Source organism: Rhineura floridana, chromosome 6 (assembly GCF_030035675.1).
Source record: "Rhineura floridana isolate rRhiFlo1 chromosome 6, rRhiFlo1.hap2, whole genome shotgun sequence".
Taxonomy (NCBI): domain Eukaryota; kingdom Metazoa; phylum Chordata; class Lepidosauria; order Squamata; family Rhineuridae; genus Rhineura; species Rhineura floridana.
Genome location: NC_084485.1, coordinates 90,538,255 through 90,565,335, shown reverse-complemented (window position 1 = coordinate 90,565,335; position 27,081 = coordinate 90,538,255). Strand labels below are relative to the sequence as shown.

Sequence of the window (27,081 nt, the reverse complement as noted above, 5' to 3'; positions counted from 1 at the left end):
GCTAATAACTAAGGTTGTCGTCCACAACTTGTTTATCCATTAAAATCCTTTAGATTTCTCTGAAGCAAGTGGATTCTGGATTGTGACCTTAACTAGACATTTGCAAATGTTCCTTTAGATCAGTGGTTCCTAACCTGGGGGCTGTGACCCCCAAGGGGGCCACAAAGTAATCCGAGGGGGCCGCGAACAGTAAAGAAATGAATTACTAATTTTTTTTTAAAAAGTCTTCACTCCCTGAACACTGTCTGCTCCCCACTGCTGCTGCAGACAACACCTCCCCCTTGCTCCAAACAAGAGGGAGGACTTTTCCTGAAGCGGCAGAGCGTCTTTCAGGCATGCCGAGGGCAGGTGTCTGCCTATAAAACACATGGCAGACACCGAAGTAGACTGAGGATGGAGTTACTAGGAAGAAGAGGGGATTACTATCGCCAGCTCCCAGCTCCTCACACTGCCTCTGCTGCTGATGCCCTTGCTCGGAATGAGAGGAGAGGCTATTCGTGAAGCAAAAAGAAGCAAGGCTACAAGGAAAGGCTGTTTTCCCCCTTACTTCCTGGCAGCCAACAGGCCTGCTTTTCTTGGCTCCTGCTTTGCTGCCACCTCCTTTTAAAAATTATTCTTATTTGCGAGGCCACCCAGAGCCAAGGAGGAGTGAGAATGACCAGGAGTTGCTCGCACCCCCCATCTCTGAGGCTAAGTGTGTGTGTTCTTCCACCTACACTCAGTCCCCCCCAATCTCTCTCTCCAAGATGCTGTGGCAGTTGAGGGCTTCCCCCCTCCCACATGCCTCAATGCATGCACGCCTGCAGATGCTTGCAGGAGGGGCAGGTGTGTTTGTGTGTGTGCGTGCACTGATCTTCTGTTCCGCTCTCATTCCCCAAATGCATGCTAACCAAGTCATCCGTTCTGATGATCATTCCAAGACCGAAAAGCACTAACCGCCGAACTTAATCCATCCACCGTTGCCTGCAGTGCACAATCTAGCATCCCCATAACCAACACATTGCTGTTTCTTTAAATAAATAAATAAAAGCTCAGCAGCTCAACACTGTCACCCACTGGTGTTGGGAGACAGGACTGTATATCTTCAAACTGGGTGGGTGGGTGGGGAGGGGGATACCAATTTGTTTGGACCCTTGCATTGAAAAAAAGAAACACCTCCCTGCAGATAGAAGATTAGCACATCAGGGAATTTCTAATGCAATTCATGATTCTGGGTTTCTGTCTGCAGGGAACTTTTAATGGAAAGGGACATTTGAAGATATGATTTTGCCACACAGCATCTGAAGGAGTACACTCCATTTCTACCACGTCAGAACTGAACATAAGAACAAAATTACAGTAGAAAACTTAAGAAAGACTAAAGAAGGAGGCTCAGCAAATGTAGGATAAATCAGGAAAAGGCAAAACTAAAAATGAAAAGTGCTAGGAAGTCATAAAGAGGGAAGATAGTCAGGTACAGAGGTGAAAGCACTGATCCCCCTCCTCAATCTATCCACCCTTTTGTCTTCACAATCTAGCATCCCCAGTACTATCACATTGCTGCTGCTTGATGATGATGATTTTTTTAAAAAAACTGAGGCTGGGGTCCACACACTGCAGCAGAAATTTATTTATTTATTATTGCATTTATATCACACCTTTCCTCCAAGTTGCTCAAGATGATGCATATGGTCCCCCCTTTTCCATTTTATCCCTACACCAACTCTGTGAGATAGGTCAGGCTGAGAGACCTTGTCTGGTCCAAGGTCACTCAGTGGGCTTCAAGACTGGGTGGAGATTTGAACCTAGATCTTATTCCAACACTGTAACCCACTGGTTTTGGGAGATAGGACTGTACATCTTCAGACTTGGGGAGGGGAAGGGGGATCCCTATTTGATTGGACCTTTGCATTAAGAAAAGAAAGCAACATATCCCTGTCTGCAGGGAGCTTTTTATGGAAAGGGATATTTGGAGATAAATTAACAGAGACTAAAATTACAATTAGCATGGGGGGTCATGAATTTTTTTGAGCTTACAAAGGGGGTCACATAATAACGGTTGGGAACCACTGCTTTAGATTATTTTCTATTGTGTTTTCAAGCATATGTCTAGTGAGTGGGCTTGCTGAAATATTGATACACGTTGGCTTGGTTCGCACATCGCATTAAACCATTTTTTTTTAAGTGTGAACTTACAGCATGCTAGCTTAATGTGAACATGTAGCACGCTGGTGCATGCTGCTAAAAAGTTCTCGCTCCATTCCTCCTATTGCTGCTGTGCCACTGTCATGATACCCAAACTTGGTTCTGAGGGTTGTTTCTCTCTCAAGACTGGCTTATTTTCAAGCATTATGGCAGAAGCACGGGAGGAATGGAGCAAGAATTCACATTAAACTAGTCTTTAACTATGGTTTAATGTGATGTGCAAACCAGATCATCATACAGAATCTTTTAAAAATTACCTTTATATTATCTAATCTGTTTCATTTGTGAGGTCATCATGCTGTTTTTCTTGCTCAGCTTCATTCCTAGTATATGTTCTACTTTCCTATTGATATATTAAATGTACCTTAATCTTATGGGACCCATTTTACCCATTCCAACATAAACATGTTTACTAATTTTTTTTCTCATGTAACATAATTTGTTATAATGATTGAATAACTGATAGAATTTCCAGACTGTTCTGAATGAACCCAGTATGTGGCTCCTCTGATTTTTTTGTTGAGTGAATTCTTATAACCAAGCCACAAATGCACCTATATGGTTGACAGGAGTGGCATGACACATTTATGCTGTGTGGTTAGTGAATGTATACATCCAGCAGGAAATTGGCTGCAGGCTTCTGTTGTGCTGATCTGGTTGTAATTTTGTCCATGTAGAACTATTCCATCCCTAATGCTGTTCTCTTTTGTCTTGGAGGATTGCACGACCGCATACCTTCCTCTAATGATTGGTTGATTCTCAACATTTGGATTTTCAGTATTTGACACAATTTAAACAAACAAACTTCTGTGATCAAAACTCCTCACAAATATGGGCCCATTATGCTGCTTGTCCCTCATGTACCAATAGTATTTCATTTGATAATATTATACTGGGCCATTTTTTCTCTATTTCAAAACAGCCATAATCACATTTTGTTTGCTGATATCAGTTCAATATGCAAGCTGTTACCCCTACCCAACTGTTACATTGTTGCTATAGATATCTTTGATTCCACTTTTACATTGTCAGCTCCCTCATATTAATGGGTTATCATTAATATCTTGAATGCATTAGTATTAAATCTTAAGGCATTATTGTTGTCAATTAATAAAATCTTGTAATGAACTGTTCCCTTTTGACTATTATCCCATTCAGTACAATGGGGAAAGTGGGAAGCTCCTCTGCAGCCACAAGTGCAGCCTCTGATGTACCCCCTCATTTTGATGTTGCTGTTTAAATTGATATTAGAGATTATGAAAATCCCAAATGTTTCCTCTGTATTCTCTTCACCTACGCTCTTTACATTTAATGGAGGTGAGATTTTATGGAACTGCCTTTTTAAAAAAAAAGATGCAGCAGAACTAGACTACAGCTTTCATAAATTGTACCTTTTCAGGGACATTCGAAACATTAAATAAATTTACAGTTACACTAAAGTTTCTACTAAAATCTAATTTACTTCTGCCTTGGAAGATTCTGTGATTGTACTTTCACTCCTCTCTATGACTAAGAGAAAGTCTCATTCCAAAGGTTAACACCGAATAGATTAACAGTGAAGACTTTCTTGTGTTTGATAGGGCTTTTGAAGGCATGACAAGGAGATAAATATAATTAAGTATATTCCCATATACTTTGGGTTTTGTTTATAATTTTTATCAAAGGCAATGGTTTGGCATGTTAGATCTGGGCTGCAATCCAGCTCTAGTTGCGTATCACTAGTCCTGCACAACTGCTTCTTTTAATTCTATTAAAATATGTAACCCATCTTTCTAAACAAGGTTTTACTCAAGACAGTTTACAAACAAATATTTAAAATGTAATAAAATCACACTGGACCATTTGGGTGCGCTGGACACAGACAGGAATGTGCATCCTTATTTCCATACAAAGATTGACACAGCCAGTTCAATGGGCCCTGGGTAGTTTTTTGTTGACACCAACCTCACCACCCAAACATGGGTGGTATAAAGCAATAGTTCTGCTAGCACAAGGAGTTTTCCCTGTGCACTGGAACTTCCCTACCCTCTCCTTCCTGTGTGTCCCCTAAATCTATTCTGGTGGTTCTCCCAACCCTCCAGAAGAGATTTATGGGACACATGGGGAGAAGAAAGGGTGGGGAAGTTAAATTACACAATTAAAATTCCTTGAGCTAGTGGAACTGTGTAGTTGGATACCACTCCATACGTGTTTTTTTAAGGGCACAGCACTGTAAGAGAAGCGCTGATGTCTCTGGGCCCAACAAGGCATTCGGGGGCAATGAAGATGGCAGCTGCTACTGCTCATTTACCTAGTGCTTCTATTCTCAGTGTTAGCCTGCCTACTGCCACTGCTGCTGGTGGTCCCCATCTCCCAGCCCTTGACCCCCATTAGGTGTGGGAGGGCCTATCAGGGCAGTGGAGGGGGGAAAACCTGGAGGCTTGCCCACAGCCCAGGTCCCTCTCAAATCTTTTGTAGGCTCTGCTTTCTTGCAGTGCAGATGTGTGTCCAGATCTAGATTTGTATCCACCTTTGCATGTGCAGAAACCTGTTTCCTTGCACAGATCTCGCATTGAATCAGAGCACATATGTTTCAAGAAACTGATCTTGTTAGTGCTAACTCAGAAGTTAGTGTATTGCTATCGTGCATTAAGTAGCAATAGATATGTGCATATTGGCAACTTGTCAGTCCAACTCACACCGATAGATGCATATGCTCCTGAACTCCTTCTGGAATTGTGTTTCACAAGTTTACCAGCTACTCAAACTTAATGTGTTATCAGTTCTTACCCTATATTTTCTGGTGTTCTGCAAACTGACACCATTCTAATTGACCTTCAAGATGCACTGAGAAAGTGGAGTGAAAGTGAATCCACTCAACATTGTTACTGGCTTGGTCAGGGTCATTATACAAATTCCTGCATGAAGTTCAAAGTGCATGTATTAACAAGAGATGTTTAAAGCCATGCTTTACTGTTTGTTTGTTTGGGTACATTTAAATCCCTTTGGTACCTTTCTTCCTTCATGGAACTCAAGGTGGCATGCCTGAATTTTCCAGGGGTGTCTTCCATCCAGGCACTGATGAGAGTTGCTTACCTTCATCTTGTGACTGCATCATGCACCCTCAAGCCAATTTGTACACAGGTGTGTGTAAGAGGTGGGGAAAGTACATTACAAAGAATACATATGGCACAGCTCTAAGAAAATATTGCTAAATCTAACGTGTGTTGTATTGTTCTACTTGTCCAGAGGAGAGAGGTGTCTTGTGGTACATTAGCGACGTGTATAACTTTGTGTCAAAAGTAAAAGATGATTTAACTGAGTGAAGAAAAGAGAAGATTCCATAGGCAAGGGTAATTTCTCTAAAAAGGAATCAGAGGTTGGTTAAGGAGGATTTGCCAGGTGCAGATCTGACTAGTGCAAGGCAAAGAAAACCTCTCAAACATTATTTATTTCAATTAGTTATTAGTTGCTTTTCAAGGCCAAGCTCTCACAAGGTGAAAGAGACACTGAGACATAAAAACAACAATATCAGGCAGAGTATGAAGCATTGAGTGGATACAAAGAGATACATGAAAGAAACAGAGCTAAATCTTCTAAACAAGGGGTAGCCAACATGGTGCCCTACAGATGTTGTGGACTGCAACTACCATCAACTCTGACCATTGGTCATGCTTGTTGGAGCTGAAGAGACTCCTAAATAGCCACACCAAATTATCTACTCCGACCTAAACTCTTTTGAAGAAAAGAAAATAGTAAAAGGATAAGATTTAAAAACTTTATTGAATGCCAGAAGTGAATTTGCCAAGCAAATGTTAACTAAAAGAGAGTTCCACAACTGTGGAGCCACCACAGAGGAAGCCTTGCCTTATGTGCTCACCATCCTTGCCACTTTCAATGACAGGCATACAAGGCAGGGCCTCTAACACATATCTTAAATTACAAGCAGGGTCATATAGGTGCAGGTGGTTCTTAGGTAATCAGACAGCAAACTGTTTGGGTCTATAAAAGTTAATTACTATGGTGGTTACCTTTATTTTCTCACTGATTTCCAGGAAATTATATTATAATAGATAAAATCTAAAACATATAAGCAGCAATGAGGAATCTCTGGCCCAGAGGCCTAATTAGCATGCTTTGGAGGTTGGCCTGCCAGGCTGTTTGGGGCAAACCATGCCCACCCTTCCCAGGCTTGATGTTATATATGATGTCAGGCACTGGAAAATTCAAGCTGTGGCTTGAAATTTAAAGCTGCAGCAGAAGGAAGAAGAATCAGGATTCTTCTTTTGCAGATCCAACTTCAATTCAAGCCAGTTATGCAAAGGATCCTCCTTTGAACTCAAGCTGGGCTGCAAAGGAAGAGGTTGAATCACCTGATGTCATTGTGATACCACATGATTGACAGGTGAGCAGCTTTGTCCACCTATCAAAAGTGGCCCGCAGGGGGTGGCAGAGCTCAGGATCTGGCCTTGCCTATCAGTTTAGAAAGTGATACGTTTATTGATTTTATTTATTTAATAAAATGTATATAATAGTAACAAAAGTTCTAAGTGATTTACAAGAAATACTAAAATTATCAATAAAAAGTTAAAACAAGTAATTAAAAAAGTTAAAAGGCAATTAAATATATGTTTCAACATGGACATTTAAAACCTCACAAAATACAGAACAGTGGGAAAATCACCAAAAAAACTATTGAAACATAATTCTCTGTACTAAACATCATCGTGCAGTGATATTTTTGTCTTTTCTCATATCTGTTCATTTCTTCAGTGTCTGTGTTCTTATAATGTAATTGTCCATGTTTAATCTGGGCATCAGTGATATACAAAGATGTTCCTGCAAGTTTGGTGTGTGCTAAGAGATTTTTGAAATAGTTTCATTTTTGTAGTAAGTGCTTAATTGTTCTTTTAATTTTGGAAGGTTTCACAACGTTGTTAATTTTCACTATCCATTTAAATGTGGATATTGCAACTTATATTAATATTATTTAAATCAATGGGTTTGGGGCTTACTGTATTTGTTGTGGTTTTTAAGGAGCTAGGCTGGTTTGTGAATGGAAGTTGAAGCAGCATGTGATACGGGTCCCCTCTGGATACTTTTAATAAATTTGTGAAATGCAGGAGATCTTGTATTTCCTCTACATGCTCAAGCAAACCCTCAAAGTCACTTCACTCCTTTGGCAGCAGCCAAACATATATTCACTAATAGGCAAAAAACCTTGCGATTTAAGAATGGACCTATAGCCAACAGATATTTCTATCAAACTTTTAAAAGCAGGGAAATTGGGCAGCTATAGTGAATGCACCAGGGGAGCAGGAGACCTGACCTCCTCTCTGAGATACTGTACTGCTCCACAAATTTGTAAAACTGCAAACACAATTTGGGTTGGTTTTTCACAGTCCAATCCACTTACTGTGTTGCTTGGAAGAATTTGGTAACAAGGAGTGGGAGGGGAGTGGGAGGGGAAGGAGGAGTAGAGGGAAGGAGGGATTGGAAATGGATGGGGAGGGGAAGGGAGGGGTGAAGGGAGAGGGAGAGAAGGAGCAAGAGGGAGGGGATAGGAGGGAGGAGGAGGGGAGAGCAGGTTTGATCATTTGCATGCTTTTTGAGTTCAGTGGGATTTACTCCTGTGCAATCATGCTTAGGATAGGTGAAACTGACCTGGGGGAGGGGCAGGAAGAGGGAGGGGAGGGGAGGAGATTGGGTGGGTGGGCACTGGGCAGATGGGAAGCCTCTTTCCTTTCCAACAAAAAAATGTGAACAGTATCATTCTTTTTCAGGGTTTCCCCCACCTTTTTATTCTACAGCAGACATATATAGCCTCCCACACAAATTTAAACCAAAGCTGTCCCTGGCCACATCCACATCAGACCTTTATTTCACTTTAGAGAGGCTGACTGTTAAACCACTCTGGCCCCTAGAGCTCTGTCAGGAGAATAGGAGTCTCCTCTCAGCACCCTTCACAAACTACACTTCCCAGGATTCTTTGGGGGAAGCCATGACTGTCTAAAGTGAAATAAAATTCTGGTGTGGGTGTGGCCCCCTGATTAGGCAAGCCAGCAGCTGTGAGTCAGACTTTTAGAACACTGACAGTTGGTTCTTACTGAGTATGCCCAGCCTTATTATTGAGTTCAATGCTATATTTCTTAAATTAATTAAAAATCAGCCATACATTTTTTAAACTTTTAAACTGCAGAAGGTGAAGATCAGAGTATGGGGCAAGGTCAATAATAGGATTACAGGTACTCTGTGAACATGGCGGATTTTTAATTAATTTCAACAAATTATGAGAACTCTGACAGGGGTCTGTTTTTTCTCTCTCGTTACACTTTGAACTCTCAATTCTCTCTGACTGTTTTGTGTATCGCCATGAAAGTTGTTAAGCAAGCATTTCTGAGTTCAGGACTATAGGTTTTGTAAGGTTTTGTTTTGAAATGAGCTTATAGGAAGCATCAGAATGGCATGGGGGCATTTTCAATTTAACGTTGCGGAATGCAAAAAATCCATGCTGATTATAGTATACAGCCACTCTCGTGGCTGTATAACCTGAACCCAAAAGTTATTTGGCAAAGGTCAGAGGCCAATCCAGAACCAAAGTCATTTATTTATTTCCAATACCAGCTACCCATCTGAACCACCAAAGTCATCTCAAATTCTTTGGGCAACACTAGCTGCCCATCTGAAGTCTCAACAGTAATGCTCCATTTTAACTGAAGTGATCCCCCACTATCAAAATCTCAAAATGTTGCAACAGTCTCTCAAACTGTCAGAAAGGTCAGATGCATGTCCAAACCCCTCTCCTTTGCCCCAAGCTAGACATTCTCTAAACCCTCTAAACTTCACTAATCTGGCTGAGTCAAGGTGTCTGTTTGAACTTCTAGCACTGGTAGAGCTTTCACCTCAGCCTGTAGTAGACTCATGCAGAGCAAGGAAATGCAACCAGTTCAAATGTCTGTTTGTATAGATTAGACAAAACACTCCTTCAGTTATAACACCACTAACTGACCATAGCAAACCTAGAAAGGGATGTATTACCTAGCCACAAAATCCTGATATTCCACTGGGATCCCCCTTCCCTCTCCAAAAAAAATAAAAATCTAATCTGAACCCTACAGACCTCTATCAGTTCTTTATCACATAATGGAACTCAGTCAAATATAAGCTATTCCTGGGCCAATTTTTGTGCCTTCTGTATGTGATTTTAATAAATATAGTGCATTGCAAGTTAACAGTTAAGGATAGATTTGTATTAGGATCACTAGACAAATATAAGGGGCTGTATCCAATGCTAGTCCGACTCCGAATAGACCAGTTGTAGTTAATGAACATGTCTCCCTTGGGGTCATTAATTTCAATGATTCCCCCCTTCATTTGCTTAAGCAGAGAGAAGAGAGGCCTCTGTCAAAAGACTACAAATGTAACAAGTGAAATGTTCTCTACATGAGATTGCCCTTAAAGACCATTCAGAAATTGTGATTATAAAATGGAGCAAACAGATTAATGTCTGGCAGCAGAGAACATGTAATATTTGTTGTTGTTTTAAAATGAGCTTCATTCGTTGCCTATTTGTTTCCAAGCTAAATTCCAAGCTAAATTCCAAGCTAAATTCAAAGTGGTGCACACCTTTAAACCACAAGTTAATTCCCAACCTTTAGGATCTGGGAATGATAACTAGGGATGTATAAGTATCTCTGGCAAACATTAATTGGTGCTTGAGCATCTTCCCCTTTCCCCTTCCCAGTGCCATCTCAACTTACCTAGATCAGGAGAAGGGGAAAGTGGAGGCAGTAAAATATGAGCTTGATAATGCTAGTTGTAGGTTGATTCACAGATGATTGAACAACTAACTGTACCCAATGAGTATTCCTTAATGGCTCTGCCTCAACTGGGAAGACTTCTCAAATGCAGAGCTTGGAAGATTACTTTTAAAAAGTAATAAATTACAGTTACAATTACATGGCCCAGAAAAGTAGTAATTACTGTTACAATTACAATAGCTCTGAAAGTAACTGATTACTTTACTTTTCCTCCAAAGTAATCACTACAATTACATTTTAGTTACTTTAAAAAAACGCCTACGAGGTGCTGCCTTGGCTGCTGCACATCTAAGTAGCCTAAAACAACATTAAAAATAAACACACACATACAGAGGTAGTAGAATAATTCTTTTTATCCATAAGATAGCAGTGGTGGTCTCTCCTCTGGTAAGGGTGGTGGGGAGGGAGGCTGAGGCCACTACTCAGATCTTTGCACATCAAACCAAGTGCAACCCCCCCACTCAGCCAGCCAGCATAATCTCTCTCACTTAACCACCTCCCAGACCCTGCCCTGCCACCAACTAAGGGACACTCACTCAAGCAAACATTTCCCCCTGAGACGAACCCAGAGGGTGGTGGAGGCCACTTTGTGTACCAAGTGCGAACACAGTATTCATTCTCTCTCACATGCATGCACGCACGCACGCACGCACGTCATCTTTCACCTCCACAGTTCTTTCTCTCCATTCTGCTGCTGCCTCCTTCCCCTCCTTTATCCATGTTCTTGACCTCCGGATCCTTTCCCCCTCCACTCCATTCTTCACCACCACTATTCATTTTTTTAAATAATTGTTTTGTCCACTCCACCCCGTCTCACTCTCCGCCTTCTCCCTCGTCGCCTCCTGCCCATCCACAGAGCATGAGGAAAGAGCGACACTGCACAGAAACCCAGTTTGAGGCACATGATTTTCATCCACAAATCAGAGGAGCAGAAGATTTCCCCTGCCACCCCCCAAGTAATGCCCAAAAGTAATTCTGGAAACGTTAGTTACTCCACAAAAGTAGTAAAATTACTCCTAGTACTATTACAATCAAAATGTAAAGGAATTACCCACTCGTTACTCAAAAAAGTAATGAATTACAAGTAATTCATTACTTGTAACTAGTTACTTCCAAGCTCTGCTCAAATGGACTGCCACCTGCCTGTGTCTTAGGCTCTTTGTTCAACTTCTTGAGGGGGAATGTGTAGATTACTCAAAACTGGGAGGAGTAGCTAATGCCATGAAAGACAGAATCAAGATTCAAAATGATCTTGATAGGTTCGAACTCTGGGCCAGAACTAACAAAATGGAATTCAGCAGAAAAATGTAAAGTCCTGCACTTAAGCACGAAGAATCAAAGGCAAAAATACATGAGAAGGCCTCGCTTGGCCACGTGAAAGGGATATAGGTGTCTCAGCTGATCATAAATTGAACATGAGCCAGCAGTGAGATGCAGCTGCTAAAAGAGCTAATGCAGTCTTATGCTGCATTAACAATAGCATAGTGTCTAGATCATGCACTCCATCCTGCACTGGCCAGACTACATCTGGGGTACTGTATCCAGTTGTGGGCCTCACAATTTAAGAAGAGCATCAACCAGCTGGTGTGTGTCCAGAGAAAGGTGACCAGGATGGTGAGGGGTCTAAAACCCAGGTCCTGTGAGGAATGGTTGAAAGTGTTGCATATATTTGGAAGCAGGGGACATGAAAGCGATCTTCAAATATCTGAAGGGCTGTTGTACAGAAGACAGACTTGTTCTCTGTTGCTCCATAGGCTGGGACTAAAACCAACAGGTGGAAATTGCAGGGACAGGTTTTAGCTAAACGTTAGGAGACATTTCAAAAGGGTAAGAGCTATTTGATAATGAAGCAGATTGCCTTTGAAGGTGTGGGGTGGAGGTATTTCGCCAGAGGCTGGATAACCATCTGTCAGGGATGCTGTGCTATTGCATCTTGCACTGCAAATCCTGCACTGAGCATGAGGTTGAACTAGATGGCTTTCCATGTCCCTTCCAATTCTACAATTCCATTATGTTAGGAAACATGACCTCCAGGAGTGGAGGCAGCATGCTGATGAGTATCAGTTGCTGGAGAACAACAGCGGGAGGCTATTTCCCTCTTATTGTGCTGGTGCGTATCTGGACATTGTGAGAAACAGGACACTGGACTGGCTAGGCATTTGGTCTGATCCAGCAGGACTCTTCTTATGTTCTTAACACTTTCCCATTGGGAATTCTGGGATATGTAGTCTCGGTGTGCTCCTTAGCAGGAAAGGAATCTCCAATAAACAGCTGCAGCCATTCAGCTACCACATCTTCCTTCTCCTGCCCTGGGTGAGTTGGGAGGGGTAATAAGGCCTTGTTTTTAGCCTGTTCTGAGCTGGTCCCTGCTTGATTCAAACCTCCACATAAGTAATTGAACAGGGAATGTTGCTTTTGTGAGGGTCTCTTTTCACTTACTTGTGACATCCCGAATGGGCACTCCCACCATCTGTTAGATTAGAGGCCACTGCCAAACAAGGCTTTTGGGTCGAAGTTCCTGAGCTTTTGGAATCAGCTTCCTATCACAGTGTGACAATTCAGGGAATCTAACCTTTTTAAATGAGTTGTTAAAACCTTTCTTTTTCATACAGGTTTTTTTTTATAATTACCAGAGTCCTTTTGGTTTTTATGCCATCTGCTGATTTTATCTTGTCCCTCTTCTTATTTATTGCTGTTTTTATGTTTTCATTTATCATATGACTCTTAACTGTGCCCTGCTTTGGCAATTGATATGAATGAAAAACGGGTTAAAAAGAAACAAACAAATAAAATGGTATTGTTTAAAAAAATTGGATACATAATAACTAATAAAAAATGGGGGAGATAATTAATGTTTACCACAGGTATCCCAACTACAAGTGATTGCCTGAACATCCCACCCCTCTAAACTGAAAACACTTAGCAACAGCTCAGGGAATACCAGCCACTGTTCTGGTAATGTCCTTATTTGAATGTGCTATTAAAAATAGTAATCATTTGGAAGTCTGGCCAATGAGAATGTCCCTGCAGGACTTGAGCATGAAATTTACAGCCAGCTTCCTCAGAAGTATAAGGTTTGAATATGTTGTAGGGCATATCTTGTGCAGCAATTCCCTGTGTAAATGGAATTGGAGGGGAAATTAATGTTTCTGCATTGCTCATCAGTGACAGCAGAGAGCATGAGGCACATTTTGAGCACTATAAAAGCCTTTCTAGCAGTGGAATTAGAGAGATATACTAGACGTTATTCAAGCTCATGCTTATATTTAAAGTTAGCATATTATGAGCTGATCTTTAAATTGGAAACTCAGATTAGGTCACTCTGAATAAGGGGGTCATGAACTCTATTATAAAGATCCACTTTGCAACTCTTGGATTTGGACTAGAAAAAGGATAACTGAGGGAGAAACATAGGTCATATATGCAAGGAGCACCTGCAACAAAATGTTGCAGTGTGGAGTTCTTCTGTTCACTATTCTGGTAAGGTGAAACACCCATGACCTTCTCCATTATAGTTCATTTATTTTCGATTCTCATCTAAGTCTGTCAGCATTCCATGGTCACTGATCATGCACAATCCTCACTGAGGTATTTTTGGAGATTCCACCTCACAGTTTTTTCCTACAGTTTTTTTTGTACTTCGGTGAACCTCAGGGATCTGCTGATACCTTCATTTTGTGTGGCAGTGGTGCTGTTTTGGCTGCATAAGCTTCTGCACTCCCACGTGGACATCAGAAATAGAGAGAACGATACTTTTTTTGAGTTACAAAACTTGTCCCTAAACTATTCAGGAAGACAGTGTTGTTGTTTTGGTACTCTTGCCTTGTAGTCATGCAGGGGTATAGTCGTTCAGGGTTGTGTGGGGTCATAGAGCCCTTACTTTTTTGGGAGCAGAGTCCCAGCAGTGTCCCTATGTACAAGCCAATCAGCATGAAAGGGGAGCATGTTAACTACTGAAAAGAGTCTTCTCACTTGGCTAACAACATGCTTCCTTGTCCTTTCATGCTAATTGGAGCCAATCAGAGTAAAAGGAGGTGAGTCAGTCACTATGAAGACTCTTCTCAGTAACTCACACACACCTTCGTTTTCATGCTGATTGGCTCCTACTTCTAGGGTAAATGAGAAGTGAGCTTCCTTGGTCTCCCAAATCCTAGTCCCACATGGCTTCATTTCAGAATTCTTTGGGGGTGTGCCTGTCTAGATCAGCTCTTCTAAGGGGATTGCTGTCCTGCGCATTCCTGAGGCATAGAGGGTGAGCTAGAGGCATTTCCCCCTCCCATCCCTACACCCTCCAACACAAATAGAAGTTGAGAAGATGAGACATCCTTATTTTGGGCACAGCTGTTTAAAATGTAAAGACCCTTTAAGCATTTGGGAGCTCCTGCTTATAGCTCTGAGAACATAAACTTTGAATGACCCTTCAGGTTAGCCTAGTCCAAGATTCCAGAGCTGAAAGGTGGGTAGAACCAGACTCTGGGTTTTCCTGCCAACAAAGGGAGGGGGTTGTATCGCTTCCCCTGGAAATATGTGTTATCTTGAGGGCTGGGCAGCCACACACACATCGGCAGCATTTATAGAAGCCTTTTCTTCCAGTGGGGAAGGCTGCCCAGGAAGTTAGAACAAGGCACATCTTGTTGAAAAGTTGTGCAATGCAGAAACTGAGGCCTGCTCTGTGCTATGAAGCACAGTACAAAATGACTGAAAGTGCTTTCCATTCTTTTTCCATCAAAACTTTCTACCCATCAAAATTGTGTGCACTTTAGGGGCAGGCTGAGGAAGTCATTTCATGACTAAGAGTATGTGCTAAAATATAAACACAAGATACTATCAGACAGTATGCTCTCCTATGTATTAGAATAAAATACAGGACCATACATTCACATTTGGGCCTATAATGCTATTGAACAATTCAGCCAGTGTTCCTCTCTCAGCCTTCTGTTTCTCTCTCCCCTCCCGCCTAGCAGCCACAGCAGCCTAGCTGGCAGCATGCTACCTAAAGCCACAGTTGATTTAGATTAATGAATTCAATGACATCCTACATTGGGACAACAGCCTTGAAAAGATAACCTGACTAACCTCATCCATTTTATAAGGTCCCACTTGCCTCTGCCACTCAATGTTCAGGCTACATCTGCACTGCATGCAATTTATGGCTGTTGTGGGAAGGATGGCGATAAAACAAGCAACTCCCTTTCAAACAGCATTTATACAGCACATGGGAAATCCAAGAAAATGAACAAGAACTAGTCAGCATGGGTATACCCCACGTCCAACAAGCAGCCAATGGTGATTCATAGGAATAACAAGATCAATAGTATAAAGAAATACCAAAAGAGGGACAATTTCTTTCTGTAGTGAATAATTTCCAGGATCTGTTGAGACTAAATTCCACTAAAATTGTTAGTTCCAAAATTGTAGCTTCACATTAGAGTCTCCTTCTGAAGTATGGAGTTGCTGCATCAGCACCATATCCATGCCACCCACCCCTACAGCGGCAACACACACCATTCATATTGTCCCCAATCATATCAAGATTCCCTTTCATCATTGCCCTTAGCTTCCCCAGCTTTCTCAAAATATTCTAGTTTTTGCCTGTGCTCTTGCAAGCAAATCATTTGGAATGATTTACATAATGCATGAAGAACTGGATTGTCTGAGGGTTTGGAAACATCTATGTTCATAAATAATGCTGTTCTACCACCTCCATCAGGGTGTAGTCATCCCGGGGGGGGATGTCTTAGACCCCTTACTTTTTTGGGAGCAGGGTCCCAGCAGGGTCCCTATTTCACCAACTTCCTATGAGCCAATCAGCATGAAAGGGAATTGTTTTAACCCCTGAGAAGAGTCCCAATGAGTGTCATTTGCAAGCCAGCCTTTTTTTAGTTACTACTTCAAAAAGCCAAGACAAATTGTGGAGAGGGACAATTAGGTATTTGCAGAAGAAACAATTAATCCTGATGATAGCAGTTTGGTAGCAGCAGGCGATAAAGGTGTAGACACTGAATCCTGTAATTCAAGCAATATCTCTGACAGTGAGAAAGGACAGTCAGATGGTGATTCAAACTTGCCCAGATTATTCTAAGAAGGTTGCATAATCTTAGAAGGGTGTGTGTCTGTGACTATCAGGAAGGGACCCTGTACTTCTGAATTTGCCACTACACTACTGCCCTCCATTTTCTAGCAATAAATTATCATTTAAGAACACATGGTGGTGTTTATCAATCATATTCATGAAGAATGTTTAAAGCCCTGAGAACTACTAGGAACAACAATTACTCTGTGGGTAGGTGAGTGAATTGGGGACAAGAGAGACTCTCAGAATCCCATTGGAATTGCCTTGAACACATACATTATTCTAAGGCCCTTTCCCCCTTCCCAAATGGTTTGCTCCCACTGAATGGTTTCACAGTCACTCAGCTATTCCACTCTAAGCTTTCATTCAAAAGTTCATGAGTAAAATTCCTGGCACTAATAAACACTGGAGAAGCACTCTTTCTAGCATCAGACCACTGGCCCACCTTTTCCCACTGTTGTATTTTCTGTCTGGCAGAAGACTGGCTCATCTCTTCTCCTGGCTGATCTTCAGGGTCTCGGACATAGGCTGTTATCTGGGACTCTTTAAACTGGAGATTGCCGTGATTAAACCTTCAGCACTCAAAGCAAATGCTCTACCAATGAGCCCTCCCTCCTATTATATGGTATAATTTTAAACATGGAATTTTGGTTCCAATTCTGTCATCCCAACTTGCTGTTCTGTACATAGCTTGTAGGCCTATCCACCCAGCCACTGTGACATCAAACAATTGCTAATAACAAAGTGCCCAGCCTTCCTTTTGCTGCAATTTAAATAATTGCTGGATAATAATTCCATAACCTGAGAACAATTGCAGTGCTTTGCTGCCTCTTAGGACACATCTGCTCCTTGGTAAACTTGTTAGGATGGAGATAACATCCCAGCCTTTTTCTTTCAGCTTTGAATAATAAGCCCACTTCTCTTTTGTCCCCGTGAGCAGTGAGAAAAACTCTGTCAGTATCTGTGCATGCGCGCCTGCATATCTATATGCACTCTTCTCCCTTAACACACACAGGAACTACTGGGCAGTTTCTTTCAAAAACAAAATGTCAAGGATCAGCCAAGCCTGGAAGTTGCATACTTGACCCTAATGTGTGAGACAGACAGCTGCTATTCGTTGGACATTGCTTCAGGAGATGCGTTTTACACATGCTGAGTTGCTCTGTTTCTTTCTTACTATTGCATGTGCTTCAGGGCTGACTTATTCTTTTAACCACACTGTCAACTTGGGGATACCGATGAGGAATGTCCTTAAAAACAGGGTCATGGCCCTCTGGCCAACTTTGACACAAACACTGGATCCTACTTTACCCACTTCTACCCACGAAAGACCTGGCCTGGCAACAAAGATGAAACTTGTGCACAGTTCTGCCCTTTCCCTCTTCACTCCCCTCCATTTTGCAACCCCCCACCTGATTTATTTTTTTTTAAGCAAGAGAGACACACTTGGAATTAGAGCGGTTGTGACATTTAGGTGGCAGGCCATTGTAAGAGACCCTGAAAGTTTAAAAAACAAGTGCCATAGAACTTGGAGGGCTTAAAGCAGCCCCCTTTGTGGAGCAAAGGACTGAGTTTTGATTCGGGACAATAGTGTTTCTCAAATTTCTTCCAAAAACCTGCACCCCATCTGTGATTTGAATGCAATCGCTTTTCTCTCACCCTGCAATTCATTTGGCAAAGACGAAGCAGATGCAAGAGACGGGGGCTGAATTTTAATGATGGGGTTTTACCTGAAACAAAACAAAACAAGCAAAAACAAAACAAAACAAAGAAGAACCCAGCGGATCCTTTTAAGAAACAAAACAAAACACATGTTTGAAGTTAGAGAGAAGGGTTGGGATAATATATAATATCATTTAAAAGGGCTCCGATCATTAGACTCTGAGAAGAGCTCTGCTAATGAGCCTCTCACAAATGAGGGAAGTGCAGTTTTTCCTCGATTTTCTGCTTGGCTTGCCACAAAATTGCCTACCTGGGGTGGTGAGGGTGGGTGATTGCACAATATGGACCCACATAATAAGATGGAGATCAGCTTTCATTTGGATTCCCGCAGTATGTCAGCACAGGATCGCAAGATGTTTCCGATCTCTGTTGATATCAATTACACACACACACATACACACACACAGAGTTTATCATGGTATATCTTTCCATCCTATGCCAGACCACTAAGTCTACACTGTATCCCAATTTTTATGTTTTTGATCTGGCAGCACTATTTGAACCCGCAAACAGGCATGTTATGGATTTTCGGGCTATCACTGCTGTCACTGTGGGAGGCAGGCATCAAGGACTAATGTGAGCCAGATGATGCCAGGGATCTCCTTTTACATAGTCTGAGCTCTCCCCCCAAAAACAATTTAAGGCTAATAATAGAAGTACCCCTGAGTATACATTAAGTACACACACACACACACACACACAAACTCATCATAAATCTATTTAGAATGAGAAAGAAGATCTTATAAATGAGGATATTACCTCAACCTCTTCTTTCAAGACCCTCTTTTCTCTAATAGCAAGAAGTTCAGGGTGTCATGCAAGTTCAACCAGCAAAGGCCTAAAAACTTTAAGCAATGAATTCAAAAGTGAATGGCACAATGTAGACACCTGAGAGTTATTTAAGGGATAGAAAATGTTGCACTGCCCTTCCGTAAATAACTGGTGTATCCACTCATGGAACAATCATTTCCTGTTCTGGTCTCTCTTTCTTTCCCTGGCCCCCAATGTTAAACACGATGGAGTACAGCTGGAAATGGGGGAAATGTAGGCTGTGTACACACCATGCATTTAAAGCATGCCCCCCCCCAAGAATCCTGGAAATTGTAGCTTGTTAAGGGTGTTGGGAATTGTAGCTCTGTGAGGGGTGAATGATAGTTTCCAGGATTCTTTGCAAGGTGGGGGGGATGTGCTTTACATGTGCTTTAAATGGCTGGTGCATACACAGCCATGATCAAGAATATGGAACTGCTTCAGCACTAGGAGAGCTTAAAAGATTAAGAGTCCCATTCAAACAGGGAGGCATGGAGAACGATAACTAGAGCTAGGGCCTTCTCAGTGGTGGCCCCCGAACTATGGAACGCCCTCCCTGATGAGATACGCCTGGTGCCTTCTTTGCTATCTTTTCGGCGCCAGGTAAAGACCTACCTCTTCGCCCAGGCATTTTAAAAATTTTAAAATTTGAATTGAAAATTGAAAATTTTTAATTATGTTTTATTGTGTTTTTGTATTTTAACCTGTTTTATTATGCTGTACACCGCCCTGGGAGCTTATTGCTATAGGGCGGTCTAAAAATGTAATAAAATAAATAAAATAAATAAATAAAATAAATACACATAATATGTGCTACATAATGTAATAGATGTGTAAATCACAAATACTGCCCTCCCAGTTATGTTTGTGTGTTTCTGTATGAAGTTAAATTCCACAGAATGCAGAATAAGCAAAAGGCAGTTAAACGCTGTTTTTATTTGCTTCCAGAAAAGACGTAAATAAGCCGTAACGCACTTTCACAGCATGTGAAGAGAGGACAGGAGGTGTTTGGGTTGTTTCTTAAACAGCTGAGGTAATTGACAAACTGATATTGGAGAATCTGAAGGATTTCATACACTGCCGGGTCAATATCCATTATTGCCAACTGAAGACTATGCATAGTTACAAGACAATGAGCAAAATACCATTACTGCTGCCTGTTGGTTCACATTTTCTATGCCTTTGCATGGCATGGGCACAAATGCTACTATGTAGGCACATTTCCCCTCTAGTTTGTATAGCCAAGGATCTCAAGGGCTGAGCCATTAGTCCTCCTCAACCTCAACAGTTAATCGCTCCACCAGTACAGGTGGAGGCCTGCTTCCAGAAATCCTTTCTCTATAGATGTTTGGGGTTGAAACAGGGTCCTTCCCCAAGCACATCTCTCTCCTTCCCTGCATTCCACACATTCTCTCTTTGCCCAGATCCCACTTGGGGGGGGGGGTGGACTTCAGATTTTACCCTACAGTACAGACCCAGGAATGTGGGAAGCTCCCTTGCTGCATGTTGTGCTTGCCACTATTTCAGGTCGAAGGCTTGGCAAGATGGGTCCTTGGTCTGACTCAAGAAAGCTGTCCTTAATGCCGCCTCTCAGGCTGCTTTGGATGCATCTGAGGCCTTAGCAGAGTTTTAAAAAGGGGGGGAGGAGGAACCGAGGGCACTGAAGCCCACAGCCCATTCCCAGCCTTTGCTGTAATACTTTGTACCCAAACTGTTGCTTCTGTTCCACCTTCAAGTGTGGACAGCTTTGTAGTTCTCCAAACACACACACTTGATTGTGTTCTCACAGGGCTCCCTCTCCCCTCGCCTCCCCCCCACTCCCCCCTATTCACATTACCTCAAAGTGCATTTAAGCATCAATAAGGTGCGAAGGGAAAATTGTCTGTCACTTTAATCCAGGCCTGAGGGGCTGGGAAATAAAAAGAGAGTGCAAGGGAACGGTTCTTTAAGAGCCTAAAAATCCATACAATAGCTGTGGGAATGCTGGTCAGGCCCTTTCCTCGCCCCTGCCTCCCTGGTGATCCCTCAATTAGCACGCAGGGCCTTATTCTATAGGAGCACTTGTCTTTCAAGGTGAGCCTGCTTGGTTCAGGGGGCTCTTTTAATATTTACTCCCTTGGCCTGCAGAGAAAGCCAGCGGAGCCCAGAGGCTGCAATGCCTGAAGAGGAATTTGGGGGAGCAATGTGAGATGGATCCCTCCAAACCCCACAATAGCAGGTGGGACTTTCATAATGGGGGCAAGCAGGAGGCAGAGGAAAGCCTGGGCCCCATCTGATTCTAAAAGGCCTGGTTGCAAAAGACACCAGACAAAACTTGCTCTGGGTGCAATCTGGACAGATGCAAATCAAGGGGCATTTTGCCACCACCTCTTGGAATAGTAGGGTTGCCAGGTCAGAAGCATCCCAAAACCTGAGATTTGAGGGGTGGGCCCTAGTGATGTCATGGGGCGGGCCCGAGTGATGTCATGGGGCGGGCCCAAGTGATATGGGGCAGGCCCAAGTGATATGGGGCGGGCCCGAGTGATGTCATGGGGCGGGCCCTAGTGATGTCATGGGGCGGGCCCTAGTGATGTCATTAAGCATGATACATTAAGCATCATTCACAGTTGCTTGGGGCGTACAATTAAAAAAAATATCTGACTGGAAATTAAGCTAGATATCTTAGCTAAAAGATGGAGCCTGGGTAGGGAACATTTAATCTAGCCTACCTGCTTTCAGCAAGAAGGGTTAAGTGCCTTCAGGCCAGGGCAGTCACCAGAAGGCCACTGCAGAGACAACGGAGCCTAGTGCTGTGGAGATGTTAGATGGGAGCTTTGGGGAGTAAAGGTGGAGGCTCCTGAAGGCTGCAATTCTAAACACGCTTACTAAGGGATTAAGCCCCATAGAACTCAACAGGACTGACTTCTAAGTGATATAGTTTGGGCTGTGCTGTTGGTAAACCTTGACAAGGGTTCTTCCACAAAGACATCCATATCCAAGCAGGGTTGGCAATCCCCTGCCTGGAATACCCTGCCCTTATCTTTTAACGTGGCTGCTCCAAACGTTTTTACAGATTTGACCCTTTACTTCAGAAAGACGTCTGAGAAATGAGTAAGAGTAAGAAGTATCTTTTAAAATTGTTCTTTTCAATTCACTCTTGAATGAACATCATACCTAGGGCAGATCCACACCATTCATTTAAAGCACATTCAACACCCATTTGAAGCACATGAATCCCACCACAGAATCATGGGAACTGCAGTTTGTTAAGAGTGGTGAGAACTATAACTGTGAGGGGGAAATGACACTTCCCAGAATTCTTTAGGGGAAGTCATGCGCTTTAAATGCGAGTTGGATGTGCTTTACACATATTGTGTGAATCCACTTAATAAATTTTGCCTGTATGTAAATTGTTTTAATTAATTTTTCAAAATGGGAATGAGCTATAAACTGTAGTGGGTGACCATGGTCTACTCACCATCTCTCAGCCTATCTGCCCCTCAGGATGAAAACAATGGAGAACCATGACCACCCCAAGGCATACTTAAAATGTAAAGGAAGTATTGTACAACCATAGTGTGAAATCGGATACTTATAGGGACACAGCATGACAAAACTGGGTGGAAGTAACGAGTGGGGTACCACAGGGCTCGGTCCTGGGCCCAATGCTCTTCAACATTTTTATTAACGACTTGGATGAGGAGGTACAGAGCATGCTTATCAAATTTGCAGATGATACAAAATTGGCGGGCATAGCTAATACTGTGGAAGACAGAAAGAAAATTCAAAGGGACCTTGATAGGCTGGAGCATTGGGCTGAAAACAACAGAATGAAATTCAACAGGGATAAATGCAAAGTTCTACATTTAGGAAAAATAAACCAAATGCACAGTTATAAGATGGGGGATACTTGGCTCAGCAGTACGACATGTGAGAAGGATCTTGGAATTATCGTTGATCACAAGCTGAATATGAGCCAACAGTGTGATGTGGCTGCAAAAAAGGCAAATGCTATATCAGGCTGCATTAACAGAAGTATAGTTTCCAAATCGTGAAGTATTAGTTCCCCTCTATTCAGCACTGGTTAGGCCTCATCTTGAGTGCTGCGTCCAGTTCTAGTCTCTGCACTTCAAGAAGGATGCAGACAAACTAGAACAGGTTCAGAGGAGGGCAACAAGGATGATCAGGGGACTGGAAACAAAGCCCTATGAGGAGAGACTGAAGGAACTGGGCATGTTTAACCTGAAGAAGAGAAGACTGAGGGGAGATATGATAGCACTCTTCAAGTACTTGAAAGGTTGCCATACAGAGGAGGGCCGGGATCTCTTCTCGATGGTCCCAGAGTGCAGGACACAGAATAATGGGCTCAAGTTGCAGGAAGCCAGATTTCGACTGGACATCAGGAAAAGCTTCCTAACTGTTAGAGCCATACGACAATGGAACCAATTACCTAGAGAGGTAGTGGGCTCTCTGACACTGGAGGCATTCAAGAGGCAGCTGGACAGCCATCTGTCGGGAATGCTTTGATTTGGATTCCTGCATTGAGCAGGGGGTTGGACTTGATGGCCTTATAGGCCCCTTCCAACTCTACTATTCTGTGATTCTATGAAAATATTTATATAAGCATGACTATCAAATATGTTTATTATTTATACAACCTGTAAAGATATTTATAGTGCAATCCTATGATTGTTTACTCAGAAGCAAGTCCCAATGTATTCAATGGGGCTTACTCAACCAGGGAAAACTGTACCCTGAAGTGATAAGGAACTTGTTCTTTTAACAAGTCTTTTAAGTTGAGACCTTATCCCAGTCTGCGTCTGTGTTGGAATTGCTTTTTAATATGTTTTTAAACCTTTTCTTAAAAAAAAAAGTTTTTAAAGCTTTTAAAAATGTTTTTAAAGATGTTTTGTTTTAATATATTTTAAAGTCTGTTTTTATGATTTTTAAAGTGTTTTTAGTGCTTTTGTTTGCCGCCCTGGGCTCCTACTGGGAGGAAGGGTGGGATATAAATAAAATAATAAATAAATAAAAATAAATAAATAAACTTCATTCATTTTTTAAAAAAAATCAGTATTAGTTTCCTACATAATAAAAACTGTGATAAACCCTGCCTAATTTTTTAAAAATAGGGTTGGAGGGAGAGAGAAAGATTTACAACACAAACACAAGTCTGTGCTATGTTTACTCACAAGTCCCATTAATTTACAGCACAATCCTAACCATGTCTACTCAAAAGTAAGTCCTAATGGAGTTCAGTGGGGTTTACTCCAGGTACATGCTTTACTCCCAGAAATTGCTTTACTCCCAGAAAAGCAGATGTTGGATTAAATACTTTCATATTTCATAGCCCAGGGTCTGACTCTTGGACAGAAGAGGGAAAAAAACATTAAGCCATATTACTTACTCAAACTGCAAAAAACTTAAAGCCACCATTTTCTGACGTCCAGCCTAGGCATGCCTGGATCAACAAGTCACAACTCTGGCTTCATTGGCTACAATTCTGAAAGGGCGGGGTTACAGCCAAAGCTTTGAAAAGTTACTTTTTTAAAACTACAACTCCCATCAGCCCCAGCCAGCATGGCCACTGGATTGGGCTGATGGGAGTTGTATTTAGAGCAAGGATCTGTAAAAAAAAAAGTCACGCGGGGAGGCGGTTGACATTTTGGTCTATATCTCGGGAACTTGACCACCTAGAAACTTACTTTTTTTTAAAAAAATTGAAGCTGAGAGTCCGGAGAGTAAGGGGTGCTAGCCAGAGAGCTGGAGGCCGCCCCCAAAATCGGAGACCCCAGCCGAAAACCGGAGATTATACAACATGGAGGCAATTCTGGCTGGAGGTGAGAAAGGCAAGGGCGGGGCCAGAGACTCCGTCCGTTTGCCGGAGATCTGGCAAACCTATGGAATAGGGATGGTACCCTACACACCTGTGGTTTTGTAAATCTGGCTTTGCACTGTTGGTGATGAACTTGTATTTGGGAGCAGCAGAGAGGGGGGTGAGAGTTGATTAATTGGTGTAGCTAATCCATTAATTTGTTCACTGTGTATGAATCAGATTTTAACCAGAAGTCCTCTGTGAATGGCTGTGTTGAGCATCTGCAGTATTGTCAGATGCAATCTGTGTTAATCTCTTGATGACTTTCCATGTGATAAATGTTGGAAGTGGGGCAAGAGCAACTCCTGTTTTGTTCTTTTGTTTGTGCTCTAGAAGGGAGATAGAGCTAGGGTCCTCCAGATGGATAGGCTTGTTTACCTTTACCTTTCCACTCTTTTCTTCTCCGACTGTCCGACAGAGAGGAGACATTCCTTTGTCTCTGCTCTCTCCAAGCATGAGCCTAACTCTCGCACCTGGGCGTACGCCTCCAACTTAGCTAGTTAGTTAGAACTAGGTATGCCTTTTCTATCTACAATGTATTTCTATAAATACAGTAGCTTTTCTTATTTTACTGAGCCTCAAGTCTCAGTGATGCTGATGCAGGGTAAAAGCCTGCTTTCTTAGGCAAACGCACGCACATGCTGGCATACTCGGATTTCAACATCTGCTGTTACTCTGCTGCTGCGGTGTTGCTTTAAATGAAATTAAGCACACAAATTGCACACAGCGCAACAAGGGTTATGGGACCCAGCAAACTAAGTTGAATGCAAGTTGTAGCTGAAGCTAAAAGTGCTTGTGAGTAATTTACCAGGGGGACTTTGAGTTAGAAAGAAAAGCAGAACAAAGATAGAAAAGATGGCTGAAGTATCTTTGCTCGAGAGACCCGTTCCAAGGCTGGAAAAAGATAACTTAAAACTATGGGGTTTAAGATTTAAAGCCCTCCTGAAGGAGAAGAGTTGGAAGGAATCCTGACTGAGAGAGAACCCTTGGCTGAGGATGCAAATGCAACAGCTTCATGGAGATGTAAGCACGCAAAAGTAAAGTCTCTGCTTATTTCTGCTCTATCAGATGAAGCATTAAATATCTGTACAGGCTGCAACAGTGTAAAGGAGATTTATGAAAAGCTGCAGGGAGTCTATAACAAGAAAACAAAGAGCCACATCATGTTTCTGTACAAAGAGTTATTTTCTCTGAAAGAAACTAATGAAAGAGGCAGTCTGGATAAATATATAGTGATTTTTAGAACTTCTTGCTAAACTTCAGAGATGTGGCAGAGTATTAGATAAAGAATTACAGAAAGGATTGCTTTTAAGCTCTCTTAATCAGGATCATAAATTAATTTCCTGCGTACTGGAAAGTTCTGATCAAAGTCTAAGGACCAAGACTTTCAGGAAAGGCAGGAAATGGAGGCTGTGCCTGAGCAAGCAAACTTTACTGTGGGGAGAAACAAACAAACAAAAGGTAGCCACATGAATCACCACCCGAATCCACAAAAGGGAAGAGACAAATACAGGCATACCCAGCTTAATGTTGCTTCACTTAACATCGCCTCGGTATAACGTACATGCTCCATACGCCACCATACCCCGCTTAACGTACGCGCGCTTCACAATTACGGACACTTAATGGCATGATGCTGCTGCCATCTAGTGGCGATTGCAGTGCAGTACATGCATAGATAATTGCTTCACTTTAAATACATTTTCACTTTACATACACGCTCTGGTCCCATTGCATATGTTAAAGCGGGGTATGCCTGTACAGCAACAGGGGTCTCATATGCAAAACTCCAGAGCCTGACTTCAAACAGAGGTCGGCTGAAGTCAGAGAAGCCCCCAAGCAAACAGTCTTTAAACAAAGACAAAGGATGTCTCCACCAGAGAATTTTAGCTACTATGTGCCTTATCAGGGAAGGGGTGACTGTAAAAGCAGATTTTTAATTGACTCAGGATCCACCTCACATATTATAATTGATAGGAACCTGTTTAAAAGTTTTGAAAATCACAAGCAAAAGATACTAACAGCGTCTGGTCAAGAAATTTTATCTGAAGGAATAGGGACAGTGGAATTATTATGCAAAGTGGCACATGAGGAAAGAAAGATAGAACTGAAAAACTGTCTATATGTTCCAGATTTTAAAGACAATTTAATCAGTGTTAGCAGAATATTAAAATCTGGAGGCGAATTTCATATGAGTGGAGAATTTTGCCATGTTCTAAATAAAGGAGTAATAGGTTGCACTGCAAAAGTGAAAAATGGACTTTTTATTCTTGAATGCTTAGAAACCATGCATGCAAATGCGGTCAAGGAAACCAGTGATTCTCAATGCTTGCATACCTGGCATAGAAGAAGTTACTGCTCTTGAAAAAGAGAATTTAGCAAGAGGCATTAAATTGAAACAGTGCAATTGTACACAGACTTGTGAGTGCTGTATTAAAACTAAAAGTGTGAAGCCAAACTTTCCTAAGAAAAGTGAGAGGAGGACCAAAAAGCCCCTAGAGTTAATTCACACTGATCTTTGTGGGCCAATGAGAGTGCCCTCCCAAGGTGGAATTTTTTACATGCTGACTTTTATAGATGACTACTCCAGATATACGACAATGTATCTGATAAAGGAGAAAAGTCTAGTACTTCAAAAA

At 42.0% G+C, this 27,081-nt stretch overlaps 1 long non-coding RNA gene across 2 annotated transcripts in view; it reads right to left on the bottom strand.

Annotated features, from left to right (window-relative positions):
* LOC133387679 (uncharacterized) overlaps positions 1-24,059 on the bottom strand; it is a 29,192-nt gene extending 5,133 nt beyond the window's left edge. Inside the window, exons 1-2 of one of the 2 annotated variants that reach the window (XR_009763534.1) lie at positions 23,975-24,039; positions 18,029-18,144 (exon numbers count right to left, since the gene is read on the bottom strand). This is a non-coding gene — a long non-coding RNA (uncharacterized LOC133387679). Of the gene's footprint in view, positions 1-18,028; positions 18,145-23,974 lie in introns of both variants that reach the window. The other variant, XR_009763535.1, reaches the window with a different exon arrangement.
* Between the last annotated feature and the right edge of the window lie 3,022 nt (positions 24,060-27,081).